At 32.3% G+C, this 25,793-nt stretch overlaps 1 protein-coding gene across 5 annotated transcripts in view; it reads right to left on the reverse strand.

Annotated features, from left to right (window-relative positions):
- LOC105254370 (glutamate receptor ionotropic, kainate 2) overlaps positions 1 to 25,793 on the reverse strand; it is a 145,226-nt gene that overhangs the window by 30,942 nt on the left and 88,491 nt on the right. The window lies entirely within an intron of this gene.

A 25,793-nucleotide genomic window follows, 5' to 3' on the forward strand; every position in this document is an offset into this window, starting at 1 on the left:
TTGCATCAATAGGTGGCTTTTCGAAACAAAATTCCATTAGTAAATTATTCGCAGTTTAACTTTGTTGCTCCTCTCTAAGTTATTCTAGAACGAATGCAAATGCTACGTGTTACATTCTCCAAGCAATCAATAACCATGGTTACTCTTTACACGCACATGTGTATCTTCGAAATGTCTATACTGTACTTAATTCTTTCTCTTTCTTTCTGATTTATGTACTTATTCTCGTAATGAAAGTACACTCTAGCTAAATATCTTCTGAAAATGGAATTTGGCACGAAACGAAACTTCCTTTCGTATAGATTGACCTAATAAGAAATCAAAGCTTTTCTCCATCTGCTAGTATAAACCTGGCTGAACTAGCAGTTAGTAAACAACTCGTGTATGTGACTCGACACTTTTCCTTCCGCAATGTCGCTTGCCTGCGCCGACAGATTGAGCTCTCTCGTCGGCGTCGTAAAAAAGTCACGACTCTAGAGAAAATCGCTTATTTTTCCTTCGCGCGTCTTACGTGAGCGTGCAGCAATATTTTTTTCTCTTGACCGAAAATTCAAGATGAAATACTGTGTAAGAGATAACATATAAGATGCAGCAACGAAATATATCGCTATGGCTCGTTATTATAATTTTTGCCAATCGCGTAAAAGCTTACTTTCACATAAATTGATAATAATATTTAATATAAAATATGTTAAATATTTTAAAGAAAAATTAAATTTTGAAGTCCTATGGGATTATATTTTTCACATAGACTTTATTATTTTAGAGATAATCAGTGTATCTTGATTTTATATCATTAGAAATATTCTTTAGAAAACAAAAAAAATTTTGATATTTTTTAAGTTTTATTATAAACAATCTTATTTACTTGTTTGCTTATTGTACGTTAAAGAGAATATTTATTTTTATTGTTAAAAAAAGGATAAGAAATATGAACAAAGAGTAGCAAATAAGCAAGCATTTAGGATGTTGCAAGAAGAGCTGAAGTTTCTCTGAGAGATCGTGGAAAGGGAAGTCATCCGTATTGCTAAATTTAGACACTTATATTTCAATCGTTCGTGCCGAGATAGCGTCTCCCTCGCGGAATTTTGTTTCGCAGATGAAGTATGTATTTGCAGTCGCAAGATTTTATTAGATGAAAGCTTCGTCGAAATGTATCCTCGGAAAAAGTTAAAGAAATAGAAATATTTAAATTAAAAATACCTCGCAGGGCCGGATTTAAAAGGAGGCCCTGGAGCAACGAAGAGGTAGAGCCCCCTAATCATTTATAAACTAAAATCAAATAGAAATTTTTACGTTGTTTAAATAATTTATTGAAATAACAAGATCAAGCAATATACACAGATCTTGTAAGTGTTGTATACCATTCGATAGGAAATTTTACCCAAAAATTTGTGTTGTGGAGGCCCCTGGGATTCAGTCCCTGTTGCTCTTCCCCCTCAAATCGGCCCTGGTCAAATATAAGTATCATTCTTGACACTTTATCTATTTTTCGATTATTTAAATGTAATTCAGATTGAGATCGTACAGTAAAACGATCGTAAATATAAATATATATTTAATATAATGAAAGTGATCCTCAATAAATAATCATATAATTAATCTATATCATTTAAAATCTAAATTTCTATAGTTTAAAATATTTCGTGTATATATTTGTCAAAATGCGTAAAATATTTCGAACAGACAATACCACAATGTTTGGTCTTGACGGCGTATACAATAGCGCGCTAATGTTTACATTCCGCGGTCTTGGTATCATTCACACAGCGACACTCGAGCAAGATAGTGGTGCGAAACGATACTCTTCGTATATTATCAAATTTATTATTAATTGAACGATTATCTTGTTTTTCAATTCGATTAATCTTTCGATTTTATAATTTCGCGTACATATTTGTCAAAGTATGTAAAATATTTCAAAGAGACAATAACAGTGTTTAGTCTTGACGGCATATACAATAGCGCGCTAATGTTTACATTCCGCGGTCTTGGTATCATTCACACGGTAACACTCGAGCAAGATAGTAGTGCGGAACGATACCTTCGTATATTATCGAATTTATTATTAATTGGACGATTATCATGATTTTCAATTAGATTAATCTTTCGATTTTATAATTCGTGTTAATATAATATTAATAAAACGGAGCATTTGTAACGAGTAGTGCATGACTTTAAAACTTTAAATAAATATCGAACAAACATAGTACTTCTTTCGTGTCTTCTGTTTCTTACGATATGTTGAAAAGTTTCTCATGTAATTATTCCGCGATCGGGAGTGTCGTGCAAAGTGTCTCGCGATCGTTCCATATATAATTAATTATTATTATTCATATTTTCGGAAGTGAATGTGAGTGCTACGAAGAAATACCAAAGGACGAAAAAGAGAGAAAAGGGAGAAAATCATCCAACAACACATACGGAGCAACGAAATATAAAACGTAAGTCATTCATAAATTATTTATTCATGTTACTTTTAGACATATTGCCTGTTCCTTTTTCACCTTTTCGAATTTATTCTTAATTATTATCTAACATATAACGCATATATAAAAAATATTTCAGTTTTTATTTTAAAATATTCCAAATAATATAATAAAATATTTTTCGTGTTAATTGATATTTCAAGATAGTTCAATATTTTATAAAATATTTCACAATAATGTAATTATTATATACCTTATATATAAGAATTAGATATTTTTTGGATAGACTGAATTTTTATTAAAAGTTTATATTGAAGATAATGCTTGATAATTATAATTCACAATATCTATTTAAAAAAAAATAATATCTGTTTAAAAGATAAAAAAATTGATTGCGCGTAATAATTAATTTTACAATCAATTTAGATATTTAATTTTATTAGAAAATAATTTATAAAAATATTAAAATTGAATGTATTTGCATTTAATTTGTGTTTGGCCTTTGCGTAACGATTAATATTCGCGTCAGATGTTTCATATATCCGTAGCATCCCGAATTTTTTCTGACCTAAATAATCCGCGCGGACTCAATCGATAGCCAATAACCATAGATCCTCGATCCTTAAATCCAATAGAAAACTCGGATTTTGTCACTTGCGAAGTATCTCGCGTCTTATTCGTGTTTCTTCTCGCATCATTGTCGCACTTTCGTTGCATCCTTTTCTCTAATTGCTTTTAAAGGACAAGTTCGAGCGAGCCTCGACTCAGCTTTATCTATTGTAACTCGATATGCACATAAAAACTAAACCAAAATAATATCGATTTTCATGTTCGCCTGTCATCACTTTCTTATCGTGTACAAGATTTATGTCTCAATTTAGTTACTCGAACAAATTTATTTCATATATTTCAGTTATTTACACACTCGTTTGTAATGGTGTAGTTTTGAGCATTTTCTCTTTAAATTCGATTTATTAAAGGTGCACTTTATATATTATTCATATATTACAATTAAAGCAATCAATGTCATCTGTAGAAATGTTTAGATATACATATATTCTTTTGTTTTTTAGCTATAAAATATTGTTGTAATTAACGTACATTAATTCATTGATAATTTCGATTTGCATTTAGAAAAAAATATATTTAAAACATTTTAACTATATCTCCTAAAAATTATTTGCAGAGTTTAAAAATACATTTATTGTTTTATATAAATAATTCGCAAAAAAATGTTATAAAAAGACACAATGCTTACTTAAATGAAAGATACGTTGTGTTACATTTTTAATCAATAAAAATTTTCATTGATTCAGTTTAAGATAATATGTTTTATATATACAATTAGACAGCATTCATATCCAGATTGCTTTTATCTTTTAGTCGTCATTTCGCATATAGGAACGGAAAAATAATAATAAGAAAATAATAAGAAATAAATAATAAGAAAAAGAGTTATGTATTAATATGAACGCTGTTGCAAATCTAAGGAGCAGCAATTATGATAATAATTATTATATATAATATATACAATATAATATTATATACAATATAATTATTATATAATTTTCTCATTGTTATTTATTATTCTAACATCTCTGTGAATTAGATTCCAATTTTCCTTTATTAAAGAAAATGAAATCGTCGTGTACCTAATCTTTTATTTAATAATATTCATGTAACATTACAATGAGAAAAGAAATTTTTATTTTAACTAAATGCTTACATACTTATTTCGTACATGACGTAAAAATCGAAAGCGCTATAATGAGTCAGATTACATTATTGAATGATATAATCAATCCCACACAAATTATATAAAATTATATATAATATAAATTTCTCTCTTTCTCTTTCATATATATAAATTATATTATATTATAAATTTATATAATGCAACCCCCCATGGGTACACCTTGACGCGGTGGGGTGGCTCAGTACTTGGATGGTGCCTTGAGGTTTATTTTAAATTTTTTTATTTATGATAAATCTCAAGGATCCTGAAGGAGAAGCTAAGTACCCAGCACAGCATTGCCACGAGTCGCACAATGGCTCATATGTGGCACGCATTGCGTCGTCGACTTTCCGTCGTCGGTGTCGTCAACGTGTCGCGGACGGCGGCGTCTCGTTACCGTGTTTTCGCGTTTAGCTTCGAGTGCCGTTTAGTATCGCGCGTAAAAGTGCGAAAATAGCGATACAAATATCACTCGTGAGTGCGGGAGTGCCGTAAAGTATCGCGCGTCCAAGACTAAGAGGAGGAGGAGGCTTAGGAGAGGCATCGGGCTGCGGCAGAGCAACCTTCTGGTAAGTAATTTATTTATTTGTAATTGTATATTAAATATTAAATATATTTATTATAATTTAAATTAAACAATTAATCGCGTAATTTGATTTCTTATTTATATAATTTAAATAAGAGAGAGAATTTTAAAGAAAAAGATTTTAAAATCTTAGATTTAATCTTAGATTTAATCTTAAATCTTATATTTAAAAAAGATATAAAATCTATAATCTTATAAAATTAGCTATATATATGCTTTTATAAAGAATTAGAGAATTATTAATGTTTTTTTCTAAAATTTATAGATTTATTTTATTAATCTGCTATTATTATATGTATCGAATGTACAATTCAATACATGTAATAACTTGAAATATTAATTATTTGGATATTATTACAATTTAAATCTTCTATTTGTTATAGATCAACTTAACAATCCTGATGATCTGAGAGGAGGCGCAGGCCTAGGAAAGGCATCCTGCATCAGCGGAACAACCTGATGGTGAGTACTATTTATATTATTTATTTATAATAATTATTATATCGCGCGCACGTACTAATTTGAGTCATTTATTTGATGAAACAACAAAGATTCAAAGAAAAAAGGTTGTATGTAAATAATCCTATAAAACTTTCTATTTAAAAAAGTAGGTTTTTCAGAATTTAAAAAATTATTGCATATTTATTTATTATTGCACATATCGGATATAAAATTCGGTGCGTACAATAATAATTAAATATAATGAAAGATTAATTATTTTAAGAGCTGCTAATTATATGGATTTTATATTTGTATGTTACAGACAATGTAGCTTCAATATTGACAACTCCGCTGTTGCGCATCAGTGTCGGTGAGTGAAAAACTTTTATTTAATTTTATGGTAACGGATTTGTGTAGAGCTTGTAGATGTAGATCGTAGATTGTAGACTGTAGGTCCGTTACCTTAAAATAAATGGGCTACAACAAATTAAATCATATAATTTTTTAAAGTTTTTTTTCAATCTACATTAAAGTTTATTAAATAATACTATATAATACCATATAATAATTTACTTTTATAATGCATACTGACATTATTTTAATTTTTTATAGTCCATCATTTTTATGTAGTGTAACATATTAATATAAAAAACTTTGCTTTAATTGATACAAATCTAAGTAAGTTATCAATCTATTGAACCATATGTAATGTTTCAAAAGAACAATGAATGATACTATAGAGTGAAAATATAGTAGAAAATGTGGAATAAATAATATGGAATTAATTTATTTTATCGTAAATTTTTATTATAAATTTTTATTATAAATAATATTATATATTGTCAAAATTACAATCATTTAATTTTGATTAATTTGACACTATATAGCATTTTATTAATTAAAGCAAAGTTATATTAAGACGATAACAAACGGTCGCAATGTTATGACTATAAATGAACATAAAAGTATGCTCATGTACCGGCGAAAATAAGTAACCGGCAACGGAAGGAGTTTTTCTCCTTCATTGATACAGGTCAAAGCTATTTTATCCTTGGCTAAAAATAGCCAAATGCCTGGAATGCCTTCGAAAAATAAGTTAATCTAAAAACGTATAATGGCACATAAACGCGTAAAACGGATAAAATAAACGGGTACGCATAAAATAAATAATAATATAGAAAAATAAACTCAAAAACACGAAAAAAAGCGAAAAATAAAGAAACACTGCGTAAAATCCTAATTAAGGCATATTCCCCAAATCTAAAAAATCGCATATTTCCGCTGGTATAATTTGCAGAACATTTAGAGCTGAATCATTGAAACTATTAGGCTCGTTAAAGTTGTTAGGATTCCTTAGTAGGATTGTTAGGTAGGATTAAGGTTGTTTGTTAGGATTGTAGATCACTGTACTGATACTTGTAAGATCACTTGGGTTGTTAGAATCACCAAAATTGTTAGGATGATTAGATTTGTTAGGATCGCTAGATATAATATTTTATATAGTAGGATTATCTATTTATTATAACTTTATTATATTATAATTTATTGCTTAATTTTAATATACTATAAGGCTTTTCTTATAGAATATTAAAACTAAAAGTTATAATGTAAGATAAAAAAAAATTATATATAGTATTATTTTTACAAAGCTGTACAATCAAGATTTATGTATAATATTCGACATCATTCTTGATTTTTAAAAATATTTACATTGCATATATAAAGAACCGGATTTAAAAATGTGGAGGCCTTGGGGCAACGAACAAGTGAAAATCCCTAATCATTTTTAAACTAAAATCAAATAGAAATTTTTACGTTGTTTAAATAATTTATTGCGAAATAACAAGATCAAGCAATATACATAGACCTTGTAAGTGTTGTATATCATTCGATAGAAAAAATTTTACCCAAAAATTTGTGTTGTGGAGGCCCCTGGGCTTCAGTCCCTGTTGCTCTTCCCCCCCAAATTCGGCCCTGGTCAAATATAAATATCATTCGTGACACTTTATCTATTTTTCGATTATTTAAATGTAATTCAGATTGAGATCGTACAGTAAAACGATCGTAAATATAAATATATATTTAATATAATGAAAGTGATCCTCAATAAATAATCATATAATTAATCTATATCATTTAAAATCTAAATTTCTATAGTTTAAAATATTTCGTGTATATATTTGTCAAAATTTGTAAAATATTTCGAACAGACAATATCACAATGTTTGGCCTTAACGGCGTATACAATAGCGCGCTAATGTTTACATTCCGCGGTCTTGATATCATTCACACGGCGACACTCGAGCAAGATAGTGGTGCGAAATGATACTCTTCGTATATTATCAAATTTATTATTAATTGAACGATTATCTTGTTTTTCAATTCGATTAATCTTTCGATTTTATAATTTCGCGTATATATTTGTCAAAGTATGTAAAATATTTCAAAGAGACAATAACACAGTGTTTAGCCTTGTCGGCGTATACAATAGCGCGCTAATGTTTACATTCCGCGGTCTTGGTATCATTCACACGATAACACTCGAACAAGATAGTAGTGCGAAACGATACTCTTCGTATATCGAATTTATTATTACTTGGACGATTATCATGGTTTTCAATTAGATTAATCTTTCGATTTTATAATTCGTGTTAATATAATATTAATAAAACGGAGTATTTGTAACGAGTAGTGCATGACTTTAAAACTTTAAATAAATATCGAACAAACATAGTACTTCTCTCGTGTCTTCTGTTTCTTACGATATGTTGAAAAGTTTCTCATGTAATTATTCCGCGATCGGGAGTGTCGTGCAAAGTGTCTCGCGATCGTTCCATATATAATTAATTATTATTATTCGTATTTTCGGAAGTGAATGTGAGTGCTACGAAATACCAAAGGACGAAAAAGAGAGAAAAGGGAGAAAATCATCCAACAACACATACGGAGCAACGAAATATAAAACGTAAGTCATTTATAAATTATTTATCATTCATGTTACTTTTAGACATATTGCCTGTTCCTTTTTCACCTTTTCGAATTTATTCTTAATTATTATCTAACATATAACGCATATATAAAAAATATTTCAGTTTTTATTTTAAAATATTCCAAATAATATAATAAAATATTTTTCGTGTTAATTGATATTTCAAGATAGTTCAATATTTTATAAAATATTTCACAATAATGTATAATTATTATATACCTTATATATAAGAATTAGATATTTTTTGGATAGACTGAATTTTTATTAAAAGTTTATATTGAAGATAATTCTTGATAATTATAATTCACAATATCTGTTTAAAAAAAAATAATATCTGTTTAAAAGATAAAAAAATTGATTGCGCGTAATAATTAATTTTACAATCAATTTAGATATTTAATTTTATTAGAAAATAATTTATAAAAATATTAAAATTGAATGTATTTGCACTTAATTTGTGTTTGGCCTTTGCGTAACGATTAATATTCGCGTCAGATGTTCCATATATCGGTAGCATCCCGAATTTTTTCTGACTTAAATAATCCGCGCGGACTGCCGAGCTAAATACTCCACGCGGACTCAATCGATAGCCAATAACCATAGATCCTCGATCCTTAAATCCAATAGAAAACTCGGATTTTGTCACTCGCGAAGTATCTCGCGTCTTATTCGTGTTTCTTCTCGCATCTTTGTCGCACTCTCGTTGCATCCTTTTTTCTAATTGCTTTTAAAGAACAAGCTCGAGCGAGCTTCGACTCGGCTTTATCTATTGTAACTCGATATGCACATAAAAACTAAACCAAAATAATATCGATTTTCATGTTCGTCTGTCATCACTTTCTTATCGTGTACAAGATTTATGTCTCAATTTAGTTACTCGAACAAATTTATTTCATATATTTCAGTTACTTACACACTCGTTTGTAATGGTGTAGTTTTGAGCATTTTCTCTTTAAATTCGATTTATTAAAGGTGCACTTTATATATTATTCATATATTACAATTAAAACTATCAATGTCATCTCTATAAATGTTTAGATATACATATATTCTTTTGTTTTTTAGCTATAAGATATTGTTATAATTAACGTAAATTAATTCATTGATAATTTCGATTTGCATTTAGAAAAAAATATATTTAAAACATTTTAATTATATCTCTTAAAAATTATTTGCAGACTTTAAAAATACATTTATTGTTTTATATAAATAATTCGCAAAAAAATGTTATAAAAAGACACAATGCTTACTTAAATGAAAGATACGTTGTGTTACATTTTTAATCAATAAAAGTTTTCATTGATTCAGTTTAAGATAATATGCTTTATATATACAATTAGACAGCTTTCATATACAGATTGCTTTTATCTTTCGGTCGACATTTCGCATATAGGAACGGAAAAATAATAATAAGAAAATAATAAGAAATAAATAATAAGAAAAAATAATAAGAAAAAGAGTTATGTATTAATATGAACGCTGTTGCAAATCTAAGGAGCAGCAATTATGATAATAATTATTATATATAATATATACAATATAATATTATATACAATATAATTATTATATAATTTTCTCATTGTTATTTATTATTCTAACATCTCTGTGAATTAGATTCCAATTTTCCTTTATTAAAGAAAATGATCGTCATGTACCTAATCTTTCATTTAATAATATTCATATAACATTACAATGAGAAAAAAAATTTTTATTTTAACTAAATGCTTACATACTTATTTCGTACATGACGTAAAAATCAGAAGCGCTATAATGAGTCAGATTACATTATTGAATGATATAATCAATCCCACACAAATTATATAAAATTATATATAATATAAATTTCTCTCTTTCTCTTTCATATATATAAATTATATTATATTATAAATTTATATAATGCAACCCCCCATGGGTACACCTTGACGCGGTGGGGTGGCTCAGTACTTGGATGGTGCCTTGAGGTTTATTTAAAATTTTTTTATTTATGATAAATCTTAAGGAGCCTGAAGGGGAAGCTAAGTACCCAGCACAGCATTGCCACGAGTCGCACAATGGCTCATATGTGGCACGCATTGCGTCGTTGACTTTCCGTCGTCGGTGCTGTCAACGTGTCGCGGACGGCGGCGTCTCGTTACCGCGTTTTCGCGTTTAGCTTCGAGTGCCGTTTAGTATCGCGTGTAAAAGTGCGAAAATAGCGATAAAAATATCGCTCGTGAGTGCGGGAGTGCCGTAAAGTATCGCGCGTCCAAGACTGAGAGGAGGAGGAGGCCTAGGAGAGGCATCGGTCTCCGGCAGAGCAACCTTCTGGTAAGTAATTTATTTATTTGTAATTGTATATTAAATATTAAATATATTTATTATAATTTAAATTAAACAATTAATCGCGTAATTTGATTTCTTATTTATATAATTTAAATAAGAGAGAGAATTTTAAAGAAAAAGATTTTAAAATCTTAGATTTAATCTTAGATTTAACCTTAGATCTTATATTTAAAGAAGATATAAAATCTATAATCTTATAAAATTAGCTATATATAAGCTTTTATAAAGTATTAGAGAATTATTAATAATATTTTTTTCTAAAATTTATAGATTTATTTTATTAATCTGCTATTATTATATGTATTGAATGTACAATTCATTACATGTAATAACTTTTGAAATATTAATTATTTGGATATTATTACAATTTAAATCTTCTATTTGTTATAGATCAACTTAACAATCCTGATGATATGAGAGGAGGCGCAGGTCTAGGAAAGGCATCCTGCATCAGCGGAACAACCTGATGGTGAGTACTATTTATATTATTTATATTATTTATTTATATTAATTATTATATCGCGCACACGTATTAATTTGAGTCATTTATTTGAATGATGAAACAACAAAGATTCAAAGAAAAAAGGTTATATGTAAATAATCCTATAAAACTTTCTATTTAAAAAAATAGGTTTTTCAGAATTTAAAAAATTATTGCATATTTATTTATTATTGCACATATCGAATATAAAATTCGGTGCGTACAATAATAATTAAATATAATGAAAGATTAATTATTTTAAGAGCTGCTAATTATATGGATTTTATATTTGTATGTTACAGACAACGTAGCTTCAATATTGACAACTCCGCTGTTGCGCATCAGTGTCGGTGAGTGAAAAACTTTTATTTAATTTTAAGGTAACGGATTTGTGTAGAGCTTGTAGATGTAGATCGTAGATTGTAGATTGTAGGTCCGTTACCTTAAAATAGATGGGCTACAACAAATTAAATCATATAATTTTTTAAAGTTTTTTTCAATCTACATTAAAGTTTATTAAATAATACTATATAATAATTTACTTTTATAATGCATACTGACATTATTTTAATTTTTTATAGTCCACCATTTTTATGTAGTGTAACATATTAAAAAACTTTGCTTTAATTGATACAAATCTAAGTAAATTATCAATCTATTGAACCATATGTAATGTTTCAAAAAAACAATAAATGATACTATAGAGTGAAAATATAGTAGAAAATGTGGAATAAATAATATGGAATTAATTTATTTTATCGTAAATTTTTATTATAAATTTTTTATTATAAATAATATTATATATTTTCAAAATTACAATCATTTAATTTTGATTAATTTGACACTATATAGCATTTTATTAATTAAAGCAAAGTTATATTAAGACGATAACAAACGGTCGCAATATTACGACTATAAATGAGCATAAAAGTATGCTCATGTACCGGCGAAAATAAGTAACCGGCAACGGAAGGAGTTTTTCTCCTTCATTGATACAGGTCAAAGCTATTTTATCCTTGGCTAAAAATAGCCAAATGCCTGGAATGCCTTCGAAAAATAAGTTAATCTAAAAACGTGTAATGGCACATAAACGCGTAAAATGGATAAAATAAACGGGTACGCATAAAATAAATAATAATATATAAAAATAAACTCAAAAACACGAAAAAAAGCGAAAAATAAAGAAACACTGCATTCGTGTAATAAAATCCTAATTAAGGCATATTCCCTAAATCTAAAAAAATCGCATATTTCCGCTGGTATAATTTGCAGAGCATTTAGAGCTGAATCATTGAAACTATTAGGCTCGTTAAAGTTGTTAGGATTCCTTAGTAGGATTGTTAGGTAGGATTAAGGTTGTTCGTTAAGATTGTTAAGATCACTTGGGTTGTTAGAATCACCAAAATTGTTAGGATGATTAGATTTGTTAGGATCGCTAGATATAATATTTTATATAGTAGGATTATCTATTTATTATAACTTTATTATATTATAATTTATTGCTTAATTTTAATATACTATAAGGCTTTTCTTATAGAATATTAAAATTAAAAGTTATAATGTAAGATAAAAAAATTATATATAGTATCATTTTTACAAAACTGTACAATCAAGATTTATGTATAATATTCGACATCATTCTTGATTTTTAAAAATATTTACATTGCATATATACAGAGCCGGATTTAAAGATGTGGAGGCCCTGGGGCAACGAAGAGGTGAAGATCCCTAATCATTTTTAAACTAAAATCAAATAGAAATTTTTACGTTGTTTAAATAATTTATTGCGAAATAACAAGGTCAAGCAATATACATAGACCTTGTAAGTGTTGTATATCATTCGATAGGAAATTTTACCCAAAAATTTGTGTTGTGGAGGCCCCTGGGCTTCAGCCGGTGTTGCCCCCCCCCCCCTATATCCGACTCTGATACCTCGCTCCGTGTAAATTTGATACTATATTTAAAGATAGAGAAAGAAAGAGAAATAGAGAAAGAAAGATATTGTAATTTAAAAAAGAATGTTCGGAGCGCGCGATAAATTATCGTCTCATCAATTTTGATTTATAATAGTTTATTTATTTGAATCATTGTATCAATTTTATTTTCTTTCGACGATTTATTTTACATAATTGTAACGGACGATATCGTAAATTCACGCGCTGCTGACTATTATAAAATCAATATTGTTGTACGTGTATAAGATGTTTGTGTATACATGTATAAGATATTATGACATTATTTATGACATGTTCATAATTTGATCAAGAATCCCCATTGTAACTCTGCCATGGATATTACATAAATCTCTAATATATGCAGAGTATTAAAATGCGCAATTTCTTTTTTTCTCTTGTATACATCCCAGTGCGAGTATTATCCGCAAATAAATGAAAATTGAACCGAAATGGCTTCTTGTTTTTAGCACAGCCGACAAATTTTTCATAATAATAGTATTTTGTGTATGGACGGCGCAACATCAACATTTATAAATTATTCGTTCATGTATATCGATATATCATCCTAGTATCACGAATGCACGATTGCGTGTTTTATATCTCTCTGCGGAAAATTCGCAATTTATTGAATAATTTTCACTGCCGTTATATCGGGTGTAATCAGATAACGTCCCGAATCCCGATAACATGAATTCATATTACTTTACAAAGCCATCGTTTATAATATCGAGTCGTCCTCACTGTATATTCTCATCGAGAAATAATTACGAGGATTTCTCCCGACACACTTTGAGATCCTCGATTTCTCGAATTCAAATCATCCAAGTAGCCCAGGCGAGAGGAAGGCAACTCGAGAGTTGCAAACGCGCGCTGATCTTGTAAGGATTACTTTCAATCCCCTTGAGCGATTTAAGATTCTCGGCAGATCCATTTGAAAATTAAATAAGATCGATGAGATAGCAGACACGCGATGGAATCAGCTTCTCGCTTCTACAGACAAGCGATTCGGAATCAATCGAGCTTGACTATATAAAATTGAATGAGAGCTTACAGAAACGAACAAGAATGGAGGATTGATCGTTTCATCCTTCTAAAGATAAATTTTTTATCACGTGACGAAAAAGCCAAAACTTTTGTTACGACGGATAAAAATGTAATTGCATATAAATGTAGTGGTTTCTTTTTTCTACCACAATGATATAAAGTTTGGAAGATATTACCAGGGATCTCGTGAAGAGATATCTTTTCAGATGACAATTGGAAACGATAGAAATCACGCAATCAAATCAATATGGGCAATATCGAGCAATTTTTAACCTTATTTGACAATAAAATTGTAACGCGAATGTCAATAGTTGATGGAATGTGCAAATATTGTGATCCGGATTTAGCTCCAATATGATTCGATAAATTCTAGTTACATGTAATGGTTTTGGCAAGGATGCAATGTTGTGCGAGCTTTAGTTGCGCTTGGATAATGTACGCTCGGAGCTTTATTTACAGCTTCCAATCCCTGTGTTCGATAACTGCTACGTGCAAGCACATACATTTTTCGTTCATCGATACACGAACAATATTAATTTATTAATAGCATAATACTTTCGTGAATATTTTGTATTAAATGCGACGTCGCGCAGAGTTTATAGCGTTTCTTTTTCGAATAAGAACGGATTAATTAAAATACCATTCGCGTAGATCGTTTCAGCAAGGCGCAGGACGCAGTTCCTACGGAACTGGGAACGGAACCGGGGATAACAAAGTACGGCCGTAAATTAATGGACCCGTCCCTGCCCCAGTTAAAGCCTCGAACTTGGACCAAGTCGTGAAACAACGGGGGACAACTCCCAGTGTGTTCCTGACGGGAATGGCCGTCGAGTAAGGCCGTAAACGACCTTTAAAAAGTACCACAGGCCGTACAGAAGCCGCGGCTGAATTAAGCGGTAAACCGCCTGAACGTGAATACCTAATTACGACGGTAGCCTCTATCACGCTTCTCTAAAGACGGAAGTAAATTACAAGGAGCGCCGTGCCTTGTAATGTGTGTCGTGGATATTCTTAAACGCTAATGAAACCTGATATCATTGAAATTTACATCGCGATATTGTAAAGAATCACTTTTCTCATAATATGCGTATCACAATTTAATTAAAATCGACGAAGCAAAGGGGATTAATTAAGCGAGAGGTGAATTTGATCTTTGACTACTTTGCGTTGATCTCTAAAGCTGGGTTAGGTAATTTATCATCCACTCTACCCCACTTCCCACGTCATAGATTTTGACGCAAGCAATTCCGTATTCAACAGGTTGTAAGGTATCTATATAGATGCGTACGCGGTATATCACTATAGTTTAGGCATCGTGTGATTAAGCATCGATTTGCCTTTGCGGAACCGGAGGCGCAGTCGCGAAGTTGACGCCTGTGTTTGGCACAAGAGAACCGTTTAAATAAATTATTCAACAGCAACATTCTTCCCGTTCCTCCAAGATTTATTTCCCGGAACACGTATCTCATTCCTCGCGTCTCCTCCGTCTCGTTGGCGCTAAACGTATAAACTGCGCGCGGCTTATCAGCGAACGCTTAATTAAGGGGAAAGTCGGCGGGTCTTCTCTCGCCACGGTGTAATCTTGTCTTCGTGCGCCTGTAGCGTTCCCGCGTGTTCCCGCGATTAATCAAGCGCTTTCATCCCACTAGTTCTCCCCAACGCGGTTGTGTGTGTACGTGTCTCGTTGTGTTTCTCCGGTCGTGATAAAAACGGGGAAGCTCGTTTGCACGCGCTTTCACGTGCAATCATCCCTCGCGTTTACCCAAAGTAAGCGCTTTAATCACGTCGCTAATTACGTCGTGAATAACGGGGAGTTTGCACGTCGAACGTCGCACGGAACGTAACCGGAACTATGTTATTGGCGAACGTCACGTCTCACGGCTGTGATCACTGAGATGAGAGATTACCGCAATGTCAATTGCATTGACAGTACAATTAAGTTTAGACGGAACGCTGACTGGCAGGATGTCGATACTGAAACAGTCAGTCGACACATCGCTGTCGCCATCGAGTGATAATTAAATTATTAATTGCTATAATAATCGTGCTGAATCATTAGGTAAAATGAATCATTCTCGCATTCCGATCGTCTACTATATTAGAATCGTGGGAGCGCGTCGTCTCTCGTCTGCAATTGTAATTTTACAAGCGGGATTTAGATTACGTTCTCGGCGAGAACGACCCGGAGATGCGTCTTCCATTCGCGTGACGCCATTATATTCAGCGCGCGAGCTTCGCCATGGCAATTATTTCTCGTTCGGTTCAATTAAGCTACTCGGGAGGCTGGAGGCATAATGTCGCTCCGGTTAGGATTTAGCAGAATGCTGAAATGCCCTATTAGGGAGCAGAAACTAACTCGGTTATACCGTGAGGCAATTCCCAGCGTCGCCCTGGGTCATACCTCGTGTACGAGAAATTTGGAGGAACGGATCCTCGATAACATCGCCCGCGGGAACGTTTGTATAAGCCAGGAATGTTTTCGTCGCAAAAAACAGACTTGGCATCCCTCTCACATGTTCACACACATGTCCCATAACGTTGTTTATTCAGAGAATGCACGTTTAATTATTGAAAATTATTTTAATAAAAATATCAACTTGTCATTAACAGTTAATTAATTAGTAAGTTAATTAATTAATAAGAAAATTAAATTAATCATTTTAGACAATTTTATATAATATATAACGCACATACGCACTTTCCAGTAAAAATAAATTTAAAAAATGGTACGTTTGTTAAATTCAACAATTTAATTAGAAATTAAACCGTGTAATTAAATTGCTTAAATTTATTTTATCGTAATGAAAAAATTTCATATTTTAGCAAAATTATTATTCTGTTAAATTTTCTTCTTTTGATAAGCGCTAAAATATCACTAAAACAATATAACATATAAAGATTTAGTGGTAATTAAATTTTAAAAATTGATATTCGTTCATTATTCGAGAAAATTAAATTAAATGAAATGTTAAAAGTTGAATTATATTAAATTACAAATTAAAAATAAAAATGTAGTTATTTCTTGTGATGAAAATTTTTGTAAATGTATATACAACTCATATATAATTTCCCTCAAAATAAGTTTGAAAAAGTGTTTATCTTCAAAAAAAATTATATCAAAAGGCTTAAAGGTAAATCATATCAAATTAATATAATTAATTTTATCTATCATGTGTGTGTGATGAAAATTTCATTAATATTTTATTCCTTTGCAAAAATTACAATAGTGATCCCAAGTAATAAATCTTCTTGACAAACGTCAAACCAATAATTTTCAGGATAACATATTGATTCGTATCTTTTTCGCTCATACACTCTGGAAGCATATCAGCTGTTTCAGCTGTCGGATATGCCGTAAAACGGAATGTACTATGGCAGAGCCGCAGATTCAATAGAAAAAAATCTATTTAAACGACGTGTCGCAAAAAGGCAGTTTGCGTACCGCAGCTTCACGCGCTGTGCATCCGGCAAGATCTGATATACGCGACAGGATTTGAGGGACGGCGCGAGAATCCCGGAATTGAATATCGACCATTGTACACGCTTGGGTATCGTCAATAGGAGTAAGCGATCGCGTGTTGGGAAAACTCGGTTACCTTGGCGCGCCTCCAAACGTTATCTAACTAAATGCCAGCCGGCTGTCATTAGCATTGCAAAGCGAGAGCGGGATCATAAATACGGGCGAATAAACAGCGTCGTTTGCGACGTCGGTGATGTCAGTTCGTAATTGTCGCGTTCGATGCGAATATAATATTCTCGAAGAAAACAGATCCTTAGGGGACGTGTGAAGAGAAAAAAATCCCTTCGCTCTCGGCGAGTCCTCGGCTATCGCAAATAAACCACGCGAGCGTTGATCATATTTGCTGACACCCTCAGCGACTGAGACTCGGATCGTTTTGTTATACACTGCAAAATCCGCTGAAAATCGTTAGCGCGAAGCTTGTACACAATGGCTTTACCTCTCTTTCTCTTTTTCGTTAATTAACATCCCCGAACAACACTCCGCGAAATAGTCTTGCCGTATAACCGATTAAATAATAATGAATATGTGTGGACCATGTCGTCGCGCGCGCTTCCGATATACAAAGACCAAGTAGTCGTAGAGCGTGCTTTACGTCGCGTGTAATCTCCTCAGACCGCTCAACAAGCTCGCTTTTATGAAACGATATATTAATCGCGTTATACCGCCTGTTACGCGCCGGCAAGTAGAACGAGAGCAATTTGGCCGGGCGCAGCAATCCGCGTCCCTGCAAATCCGGCACGTTACGACGTTACGCCGTCCGAGAGAGAGAGCGAGCGTTAAATCCTACGGGATCTAGGAGCCGTCACAGGCTGGCTTAGGGTCAATCACGCGAAGAATGGATATTCTAATCACTTAAGGAAAATCTTTACTTCCACAGCCGCGAATAATCGAGCCATCAACGCGTATCCATGTGTCCGCGAGAGGACATTGAAAATTTGACGAACAAAACTATTAATCTACGGCTCCAATTAGGCCTGATGGACGATAAGACGTTTTTCGAAAGCGTGTGATATTGATAATAGAATTACATATATCGGACATCAAGGAATTTTAATATTTATTTGTTGAAATAAAGTTACGATAGTTTACGACAAGTTACAACAATTATACGACAGTTCTTAATAGTTCATGCAAAAAATTTTTCCAATGTCATGGAAAAATTTATACAATGTTAAAATTACAAAATTTAGATTTTCTTTTATTAATACAGATACAATAAATATATTTGTTATCAGAGAGAGATTAACGCACTAAATTATTCGAGAGAGATATTCGGGATTTGAGCTTTCGAGTTAGTAATGGAGTAGAAAATAGAGAAAAAAATAGAGTACTAAAGGGAGACAAGTATGATAGGGAATGAAAAAAGACAGAGCCGGAAGAGAGCAAGGTTGCGGTAGGTAACTGGAGAGCATAACGGAGGGCAATTTCAGTAAGCGGTCATCCAAAACATTGCACAAACTCGGGGGTGCTTCGGGAAAGTGGTATAGCGTAGATGTAGTACTATGCGGAACGTGTGAGACAGGATAAAAGAACGACTTGCAATTTTAACGTATTCTAGATCAATAGTCGCCACACGCGCATGCATGTACGCATACGCAAAACGCGTCTCTTCTATGTATTTATTGTGTTTTCTCGTATTTTTGTACTTTATTTTCATTAAAACTGTGAATTATGCGTGGTTAAACAAGCATGTGCAATGAAATATCCAACAATGCGAAAAAATATCCAATAAAATCAAAATTGATGTTACTTTTGCTCTGCTATCGAAAATTATTCGTCAAATTGCCTGGCAATTTGTGACAGCAATATAATTCATGATTGGAAATCGATTGTACGTGCATTGCAATTACTCGATTTACAATAGTTTTACGAATATGTTAAATACGGATATGAAAGCTAGTTACAGCAAAAAAAACACATTTTCACGAATACAGTTCGGTTACGCGATGCAAAGAAAATGTTGCTTGAAAAAATTCTCTCATGCTTTTATACGCTTGTGTTTTTCCTTGAAAAAAAAACCTAAACCGATTAAAAGCAAAGCATCAACAATGGAAAAAAATCAGATATCATATCTAGTTGTGTAGCGGACAACAATAAAGAAAAAAAGAGTTCTCAAAAGAAAAGGTTCCTTGCATGCTGGTATGGGTAGCTGATATTTACGCATGAGTAGGGAATAAAAACTTCTAAATTGATTCTTGTTTTTCTTGTGCTTGTGATTAAAAATACATTTTGCTTTCTAAAATCAATATTGGTTTCCACAAGTTGTTTTTACACATGTGAATATTATTATTATATATAAAAAACAACTTGTAGATAAATATCGCTTCGTGCACAAATATCGCACAAAATTTGGGTTTATTTACAACAATTTTTACAATATCTGATGTAGATAATTTTTCGTTAAATACGAATTAGCGTTTTTTATTGATAATGATAACAGCAAATAAATTTAAATTATATTTCTAAAGTAGTTATTAAAACGGATATGAATACAATTTTCAAATCATTATTCGAGAAACACATCAATTGCTTAATTGAGAAAGATGGAACAAATACTAGCGAATAAGAAAAGATAAAGTTTCTAATGAATTTAAAGAGCGAAGGAGAAGAACGATCGATTCTACAATATTATTTATACGAATGCAAGTTGAGCTTGTTGGTATCTGCATACATTGAAATCATAGGCATTTAAATATATTGGGATACATATTCTGTCGAAACAAAAGAAATATATATATATATATATATATATATATATATATATATAAATTTTTAAATAATAAATTTTAATTTATATTTAACTATTATTTTTTTACTTATAATATTTACATATATAAATAAATTTTTAAACAAATTTTAATTTATATTAATTATTTATATATAAATATATGTATGTAAATTCTATAAATAAATAAGTAATGATTAAATATAAATTCTAAAGAATATAATATTTTGGAGATTCATAATAATTTCTGTATATTTCAACGAGATATAAAAGAAATGTAAAGGCGGAGGAACAAACAGTAAAACTTTTTTTGAATGAATTGTTGCAAACATGCCATCAATGCAATAACCGACTACACGAAGGGAATTCCGAGATGAAATCGCAGTTTCAGAGATGCGGGCACATAAAGATAATAAAAGGCTGACTAGGGTGCAATTGTAACATGCGTCAGAACAGCTCTGCTTTCATGGGCGAATTTTCTGTACGCCGTAAAGATGCAAAGTTATGAGCGCAGTGAATTTCGTTTTCGCAGACCGTTGCGTTAAGTACTTGCAAAAATGATAACATGGTTAAGATAACTGGCTCTGCGTTTTGTAACAAAAAATTTGCAATAAAATTAAAAAATATAAAACATTTTTCGTACAATTTAAAAAAGTGGCTATCTAAAGTTATGAAAATTTTACACGTAACTCCTTTTAGAAACTATATGTGATACATTCTTTTGTCTATTTCATACTCCAAATATTTTAACTATAATTTTTAAAAGCATAACAAAAGCATAGCAAAACCATTTTTATAACCAAGCGTTTTATTTAAAACATTATTTTTAATTTTACTGTGCATGTTGAGATTCTTATTTTTTCTCGCAAATTAAAACATGTTTTGATTAGAATTTTATTATTATTACTTTTTATATTTTTATTAGACAACACAAAGCGCGCGCTTCGCGCGCGCCATTTATTCTCTTTTATTATATATACATTTCTCACACAAGCTGTCAAAATTTGTAATAATCGCAAATGACGGCTGCTCACAACATGAATTGAGCGCAATAAAAGAACCAATCGACATCGCGAAAAGACAACAATTCAAGCGTCACATGCCTTTTTTCATATAGGATAGGATTATATTATTATTTATTATGCCTTTATGTTTCATAATACGTTAAAAGAAAGAGAAAGTAACAATAATAGAATTTTAATTAATATAATAAGAAAATAACAACAATGAAATTTTAATTAGAGACTTGTATATTTCTATATAATTATTTATCGATATTAGATACAGAGTAGTTTATATTCGTAGATAAATAATTACATATATGATTCATTATGTAAAATTTGTAATCTAATTTATCAAATCAGAAACCTATTTTTGGTAGAAATTAATGCGAATATTTATTTAGCGACCTATAAAATACTTTTATTTCGCAAACATATTGTGCGGATATATTATTTTATATATCGATTGGATCGTATTTGAAGATAATGTAGCGTGAATTACGAGCGCTATAAAATGTACTTTATTTTCTCGATTCCACATAATTCTTACTATTATAATTTTGCGAAATTTACGATCGCGGTCGTCCAATTTTATAAACCACGAGGGATGAACAATTTTTTAGAGCTGAGTTCGTAAAAGCAGGAGCACCGGCGTTAAGTTAAACGGAATGCGCTCGGTTAAGATTTAATTAAACGAAGTTGAGTGTGCAATAGAAAGAGAGAGACAGGGAGAGAGAGAAAGAGAGAGGGGGGGGGGAAAGAGAGAACACACGGATTTGTCTGCGTATACGTGTAAGCCGGGCCGTAAATTTCTGTTGAATAGCATATATAAAAAGATTGTTAGAGGAGTTTGCGAAAACTCGGATCGCGCTACTTGGCGCCTCAACAATCCGCCCACTGTCGCGCACAATATTCGTTTAACTTATTTATGGCAAATTTAGCGAGCGGATGGATTTTAATTCAACGACCCATTTTACGTTTGTCCTTGTCGCGGAGACTAAATCGGCGTAAAAAAGTAGGATAATGCCAATAGGGCACAAACAAAAATCTACCATGCGTGCCAAAATCCATACAACCAAATGAAAGACGCTCGAAAAGCATTGGGACAAACAAATAGCTGCGAAATAGCTAATTCGGCAATAAAAATTTCGAGGAGTCGTCAAGTATAGGGTTTTGCGATTTTAACGCTATTCCGTGACATTTCTAAAAGGAGAAGGAAAACGGAGTGATATTATAAATATGTCGAAGGATAAATTCTCATTTGACTGCGCAACAAAAAGAAATGATATTAGCAAACTCCGGTAAACTCCATATTTTTGTATTTTTTAATTTCTTAACAAAAAGTAAAATTAATATTTATAACGTTAATATCATAGAAATTAATTTTATTTGATGAATCTTTTCTTTTTGTTCTACAATATATTCTCTAAAATGTATTTATATAAAAATATATATTCTCTAAAATAAAAACTTTTCGTGTATTAATAATTAACACGTAACGATATTTTTTTCACGATTTATAAAATTCTAACAATCTTATTGTATCGATAAAAACATGTAGCGTGTCCAAGAGATTCTAAATTAAGAGTACGAAATCTGAAACGTTTTTCTCTTATTTTAAGGAAATTCTACGTGATATTCTCAGTTATTCGGCTGTGAGCACATGCTATATCCTTCTGCGGCGTGATAGCTGCATTTACGTGCGAATGTGCACGAATGCGTATTCATAGTTGGTCGCTTGTATGCCGCCGCGTGCGAATCATATCGCGCACCATGTGATATTTATGGGTCCCGTGCACCAAGATGGACACATACGTGTGCCCAGCATGTAGAACGCGCGTCGCGCGCGTCATTAATTCAATTTCGACATATTCGGCGTCATAATCTAACGTTTGGCACGCATGATGCTATGCCGGAATTTCAGGAAGCGACATGGGGGGATTGACAGCAGACTGCGCAAATATTCCTCAATTAGAGGCTCCACCAACCGATATTGGAATCCCGCTATTAAATTAATGATCGCGCGTAGACGTTCGATATCGGCGAAAGGATGCTCGTTTAAAGTCAGTTTGCAAGGAGAAGGAGGTGAGATATTACAGACGGTAGGGCATTAAAGGGCCCGGTTTCTCCTACGTTGAAGATGGTCAAATTTGTAGCTTGTACGCGAAAGAGACGGAACAAGACAGACAGACTGGCAGAGAAAGGGAGAGAGAGTAGGAGGAGATAAACTTAACTAATTATGGATGCAGGTACGGTAAGGAGACGCTTTCTACTCTATGCGCGGCAAATTCGGGCGGTCGCATTGTGCCGCATCCAAAGTGCACAATGTTATTTCACTCGTGGGATGTGGAGCCGGAGAATGTACGACGATGTTTGTCGTGCTCTTAAGACGACGCGACGGTTGGTTTAATTCCGCGCCTTGTCTTGGGTTCGCCGCACGCGCTTCCTTTCATCTGCGAGCGCTTTGACTAATCCTCTCAGAGTGGATCTTTTCCTGACGAAGAGGAGGAAAAAGAAGGGAATAACGTGCAGATGTACTGACGGCTATTATTTTCTCTCACGATATAAGACGATACCCGAGAGATTTTTATTGCTCTTTTTTTCTTTTTTTTTTACTGCAAAACTGCGAAACGCGTTTTCGTCTTCGCTTCTCTCCCTCTCTCTCTCTCTCTTTCGCTCGTTATTCGCAATGTCTATATCTTTGTTAGCTCTCCACTTTTCCCATCCCTCTTCTTATACTACAGCCGCGTTCAAATTCTCCAATGGTCTCTCGTGCCGTTGCTTTTACCGTACAAACTTTTTATTTCCTAACAAGCAGCACGAAAGTCACGTACGCGCCAGGTTACGAAAGTCTGTACAATTCGGGAAAATTGAACTCTATGCGCCGATTCAGATAGTACGACGGACTTTCCGACTTAACGAAGGATCGCCGAATCAAAATCGTGGAAATTGAATCGAACGTGTGTAAAAGAGATTCCGTTAATGTGGTGCACGTTTTGAAGAGATTGGTTGCAATTATATTCACCCGGAATCAAATATAACATGAAAAATATAGAAAGAAATGTATAATAAATATATTACGTGTATAATTATATTTGACGAGGAAAAGTTTGCAAAGAGAATTCCAAAGATATTAAGTCCAAAAAAAATATACATATTACATTTGTAAATATTTTAAATAATTTTTCATCATTTATATCAATTTTTCAGTCGGGAGTAGAAAAATTAGAGAAATATAATATGAAACAAGGTGAAGATTAAATGTAATAAATAAAATCATATTTTATATTTCTTTCGCGTGAGAGAAAAATTAGATTGTATATATGTAATATATTTTACGAGAAAACACATACGCACGACATATATATCGCGATATCTTTGCGAGTGGATATCAATCCCGAAACACTACAGCCGGATATCGTACCTTGTCGGACACGGGAACGGGAAGAATGTCGTACAGGTTGAAAAGGGGAAGTACAACATCACGGAAGGATTTGTGGCCTCTGCCTGTGACAGCTTTGGAATCGTCCATCATGGTATTAAACAATTTATCCGTCGCGCTGTACTATACGCTACGTCGCGGTTCTGTCTCATACGAGCGACGTGCACTCGCGCACAAAACGTTGATTGAAATTTATAAAAGCGCGTTATGACTGTGTTCGCTTTAACGCGAAATTGTTAGAAATATACGGCGTGTTCGAATATTGATAGTAAATAACAATCCGAGCTTCGATCACGCCAACTCGAATGTTTATCGAATATTCAAAATATATTACGCGTATTTTCGTATCCTTACGCTACATTGATCGATAAGATAAAATTGATAAGACAACTATTTGATGGATATAAATTTTTTTTGTGGAGAAAAGATTTTTCTTTCCAGATTCCATGTATCTGACATGTGCGCGACGATAAAAACCGAGGTTTCCTATCGCGTTAAATATTTAATACGAAGCGAGTGCTTGCCACTATATCGAATACTGTTTGTTTTGGACACCGGATCTTAGCGGCGATAATTTACGGTAAGCTTACGTAGCACGTTTCTTCCCCCTCGGGGGGTATCTACCTCACCTCTTGGGCGGACCCGACACTGTTTAAAGAGCGATGAGGCGAGCGCGGATTTTCTCTGCTACGGCGATACCTATTTTCGCGGGGAAAAGTCGAGAGGCAGATGCCGCGATATAGTCGAGAATGTATACGGATGGTGTTATGAAAAATTAAAATATGTCCCGCGGGTGTATTTACCGCGCGAACATCGCGAACTTGTGGCACGGATAAGCATCGCTGAACGAGAAGATACATCTTGCAATATTTCGAGCGTGCATTTATGAAAATGGACTCTTTCACATTTTACAATTTCGCATCTTCATCTTTAATCCCTCTTGCATGGGTCGTCAAACTAATGGTGGCCTAATTAATTGGAAAAGAGATAATTCCTAATGGAAAAAGCTAGTCGAAAATACGGAATAAAATTCTTTTTTCAAATCAAACATTTCTTCGATAAAATTTATTTTAAAAATTGAGAAGTATATGCACTCATTTAAGCTTAAAAAAGGCGGAAT

This window comes from Camponotus floridanus, unplaced genomic scaffold, assembly GCF_003227725.1.
Source record: "Camponotus floridanus strain SB8 unplaced genomic scaffold, Cflo_v7.5 scaffold13, whole genome shotgun sequence".
NCBI lineage: Eukaryota > Metazoa > Arthropoda > Insecta > Hymenoptera > Formicidae > Camponotus > Camponotus floridanus.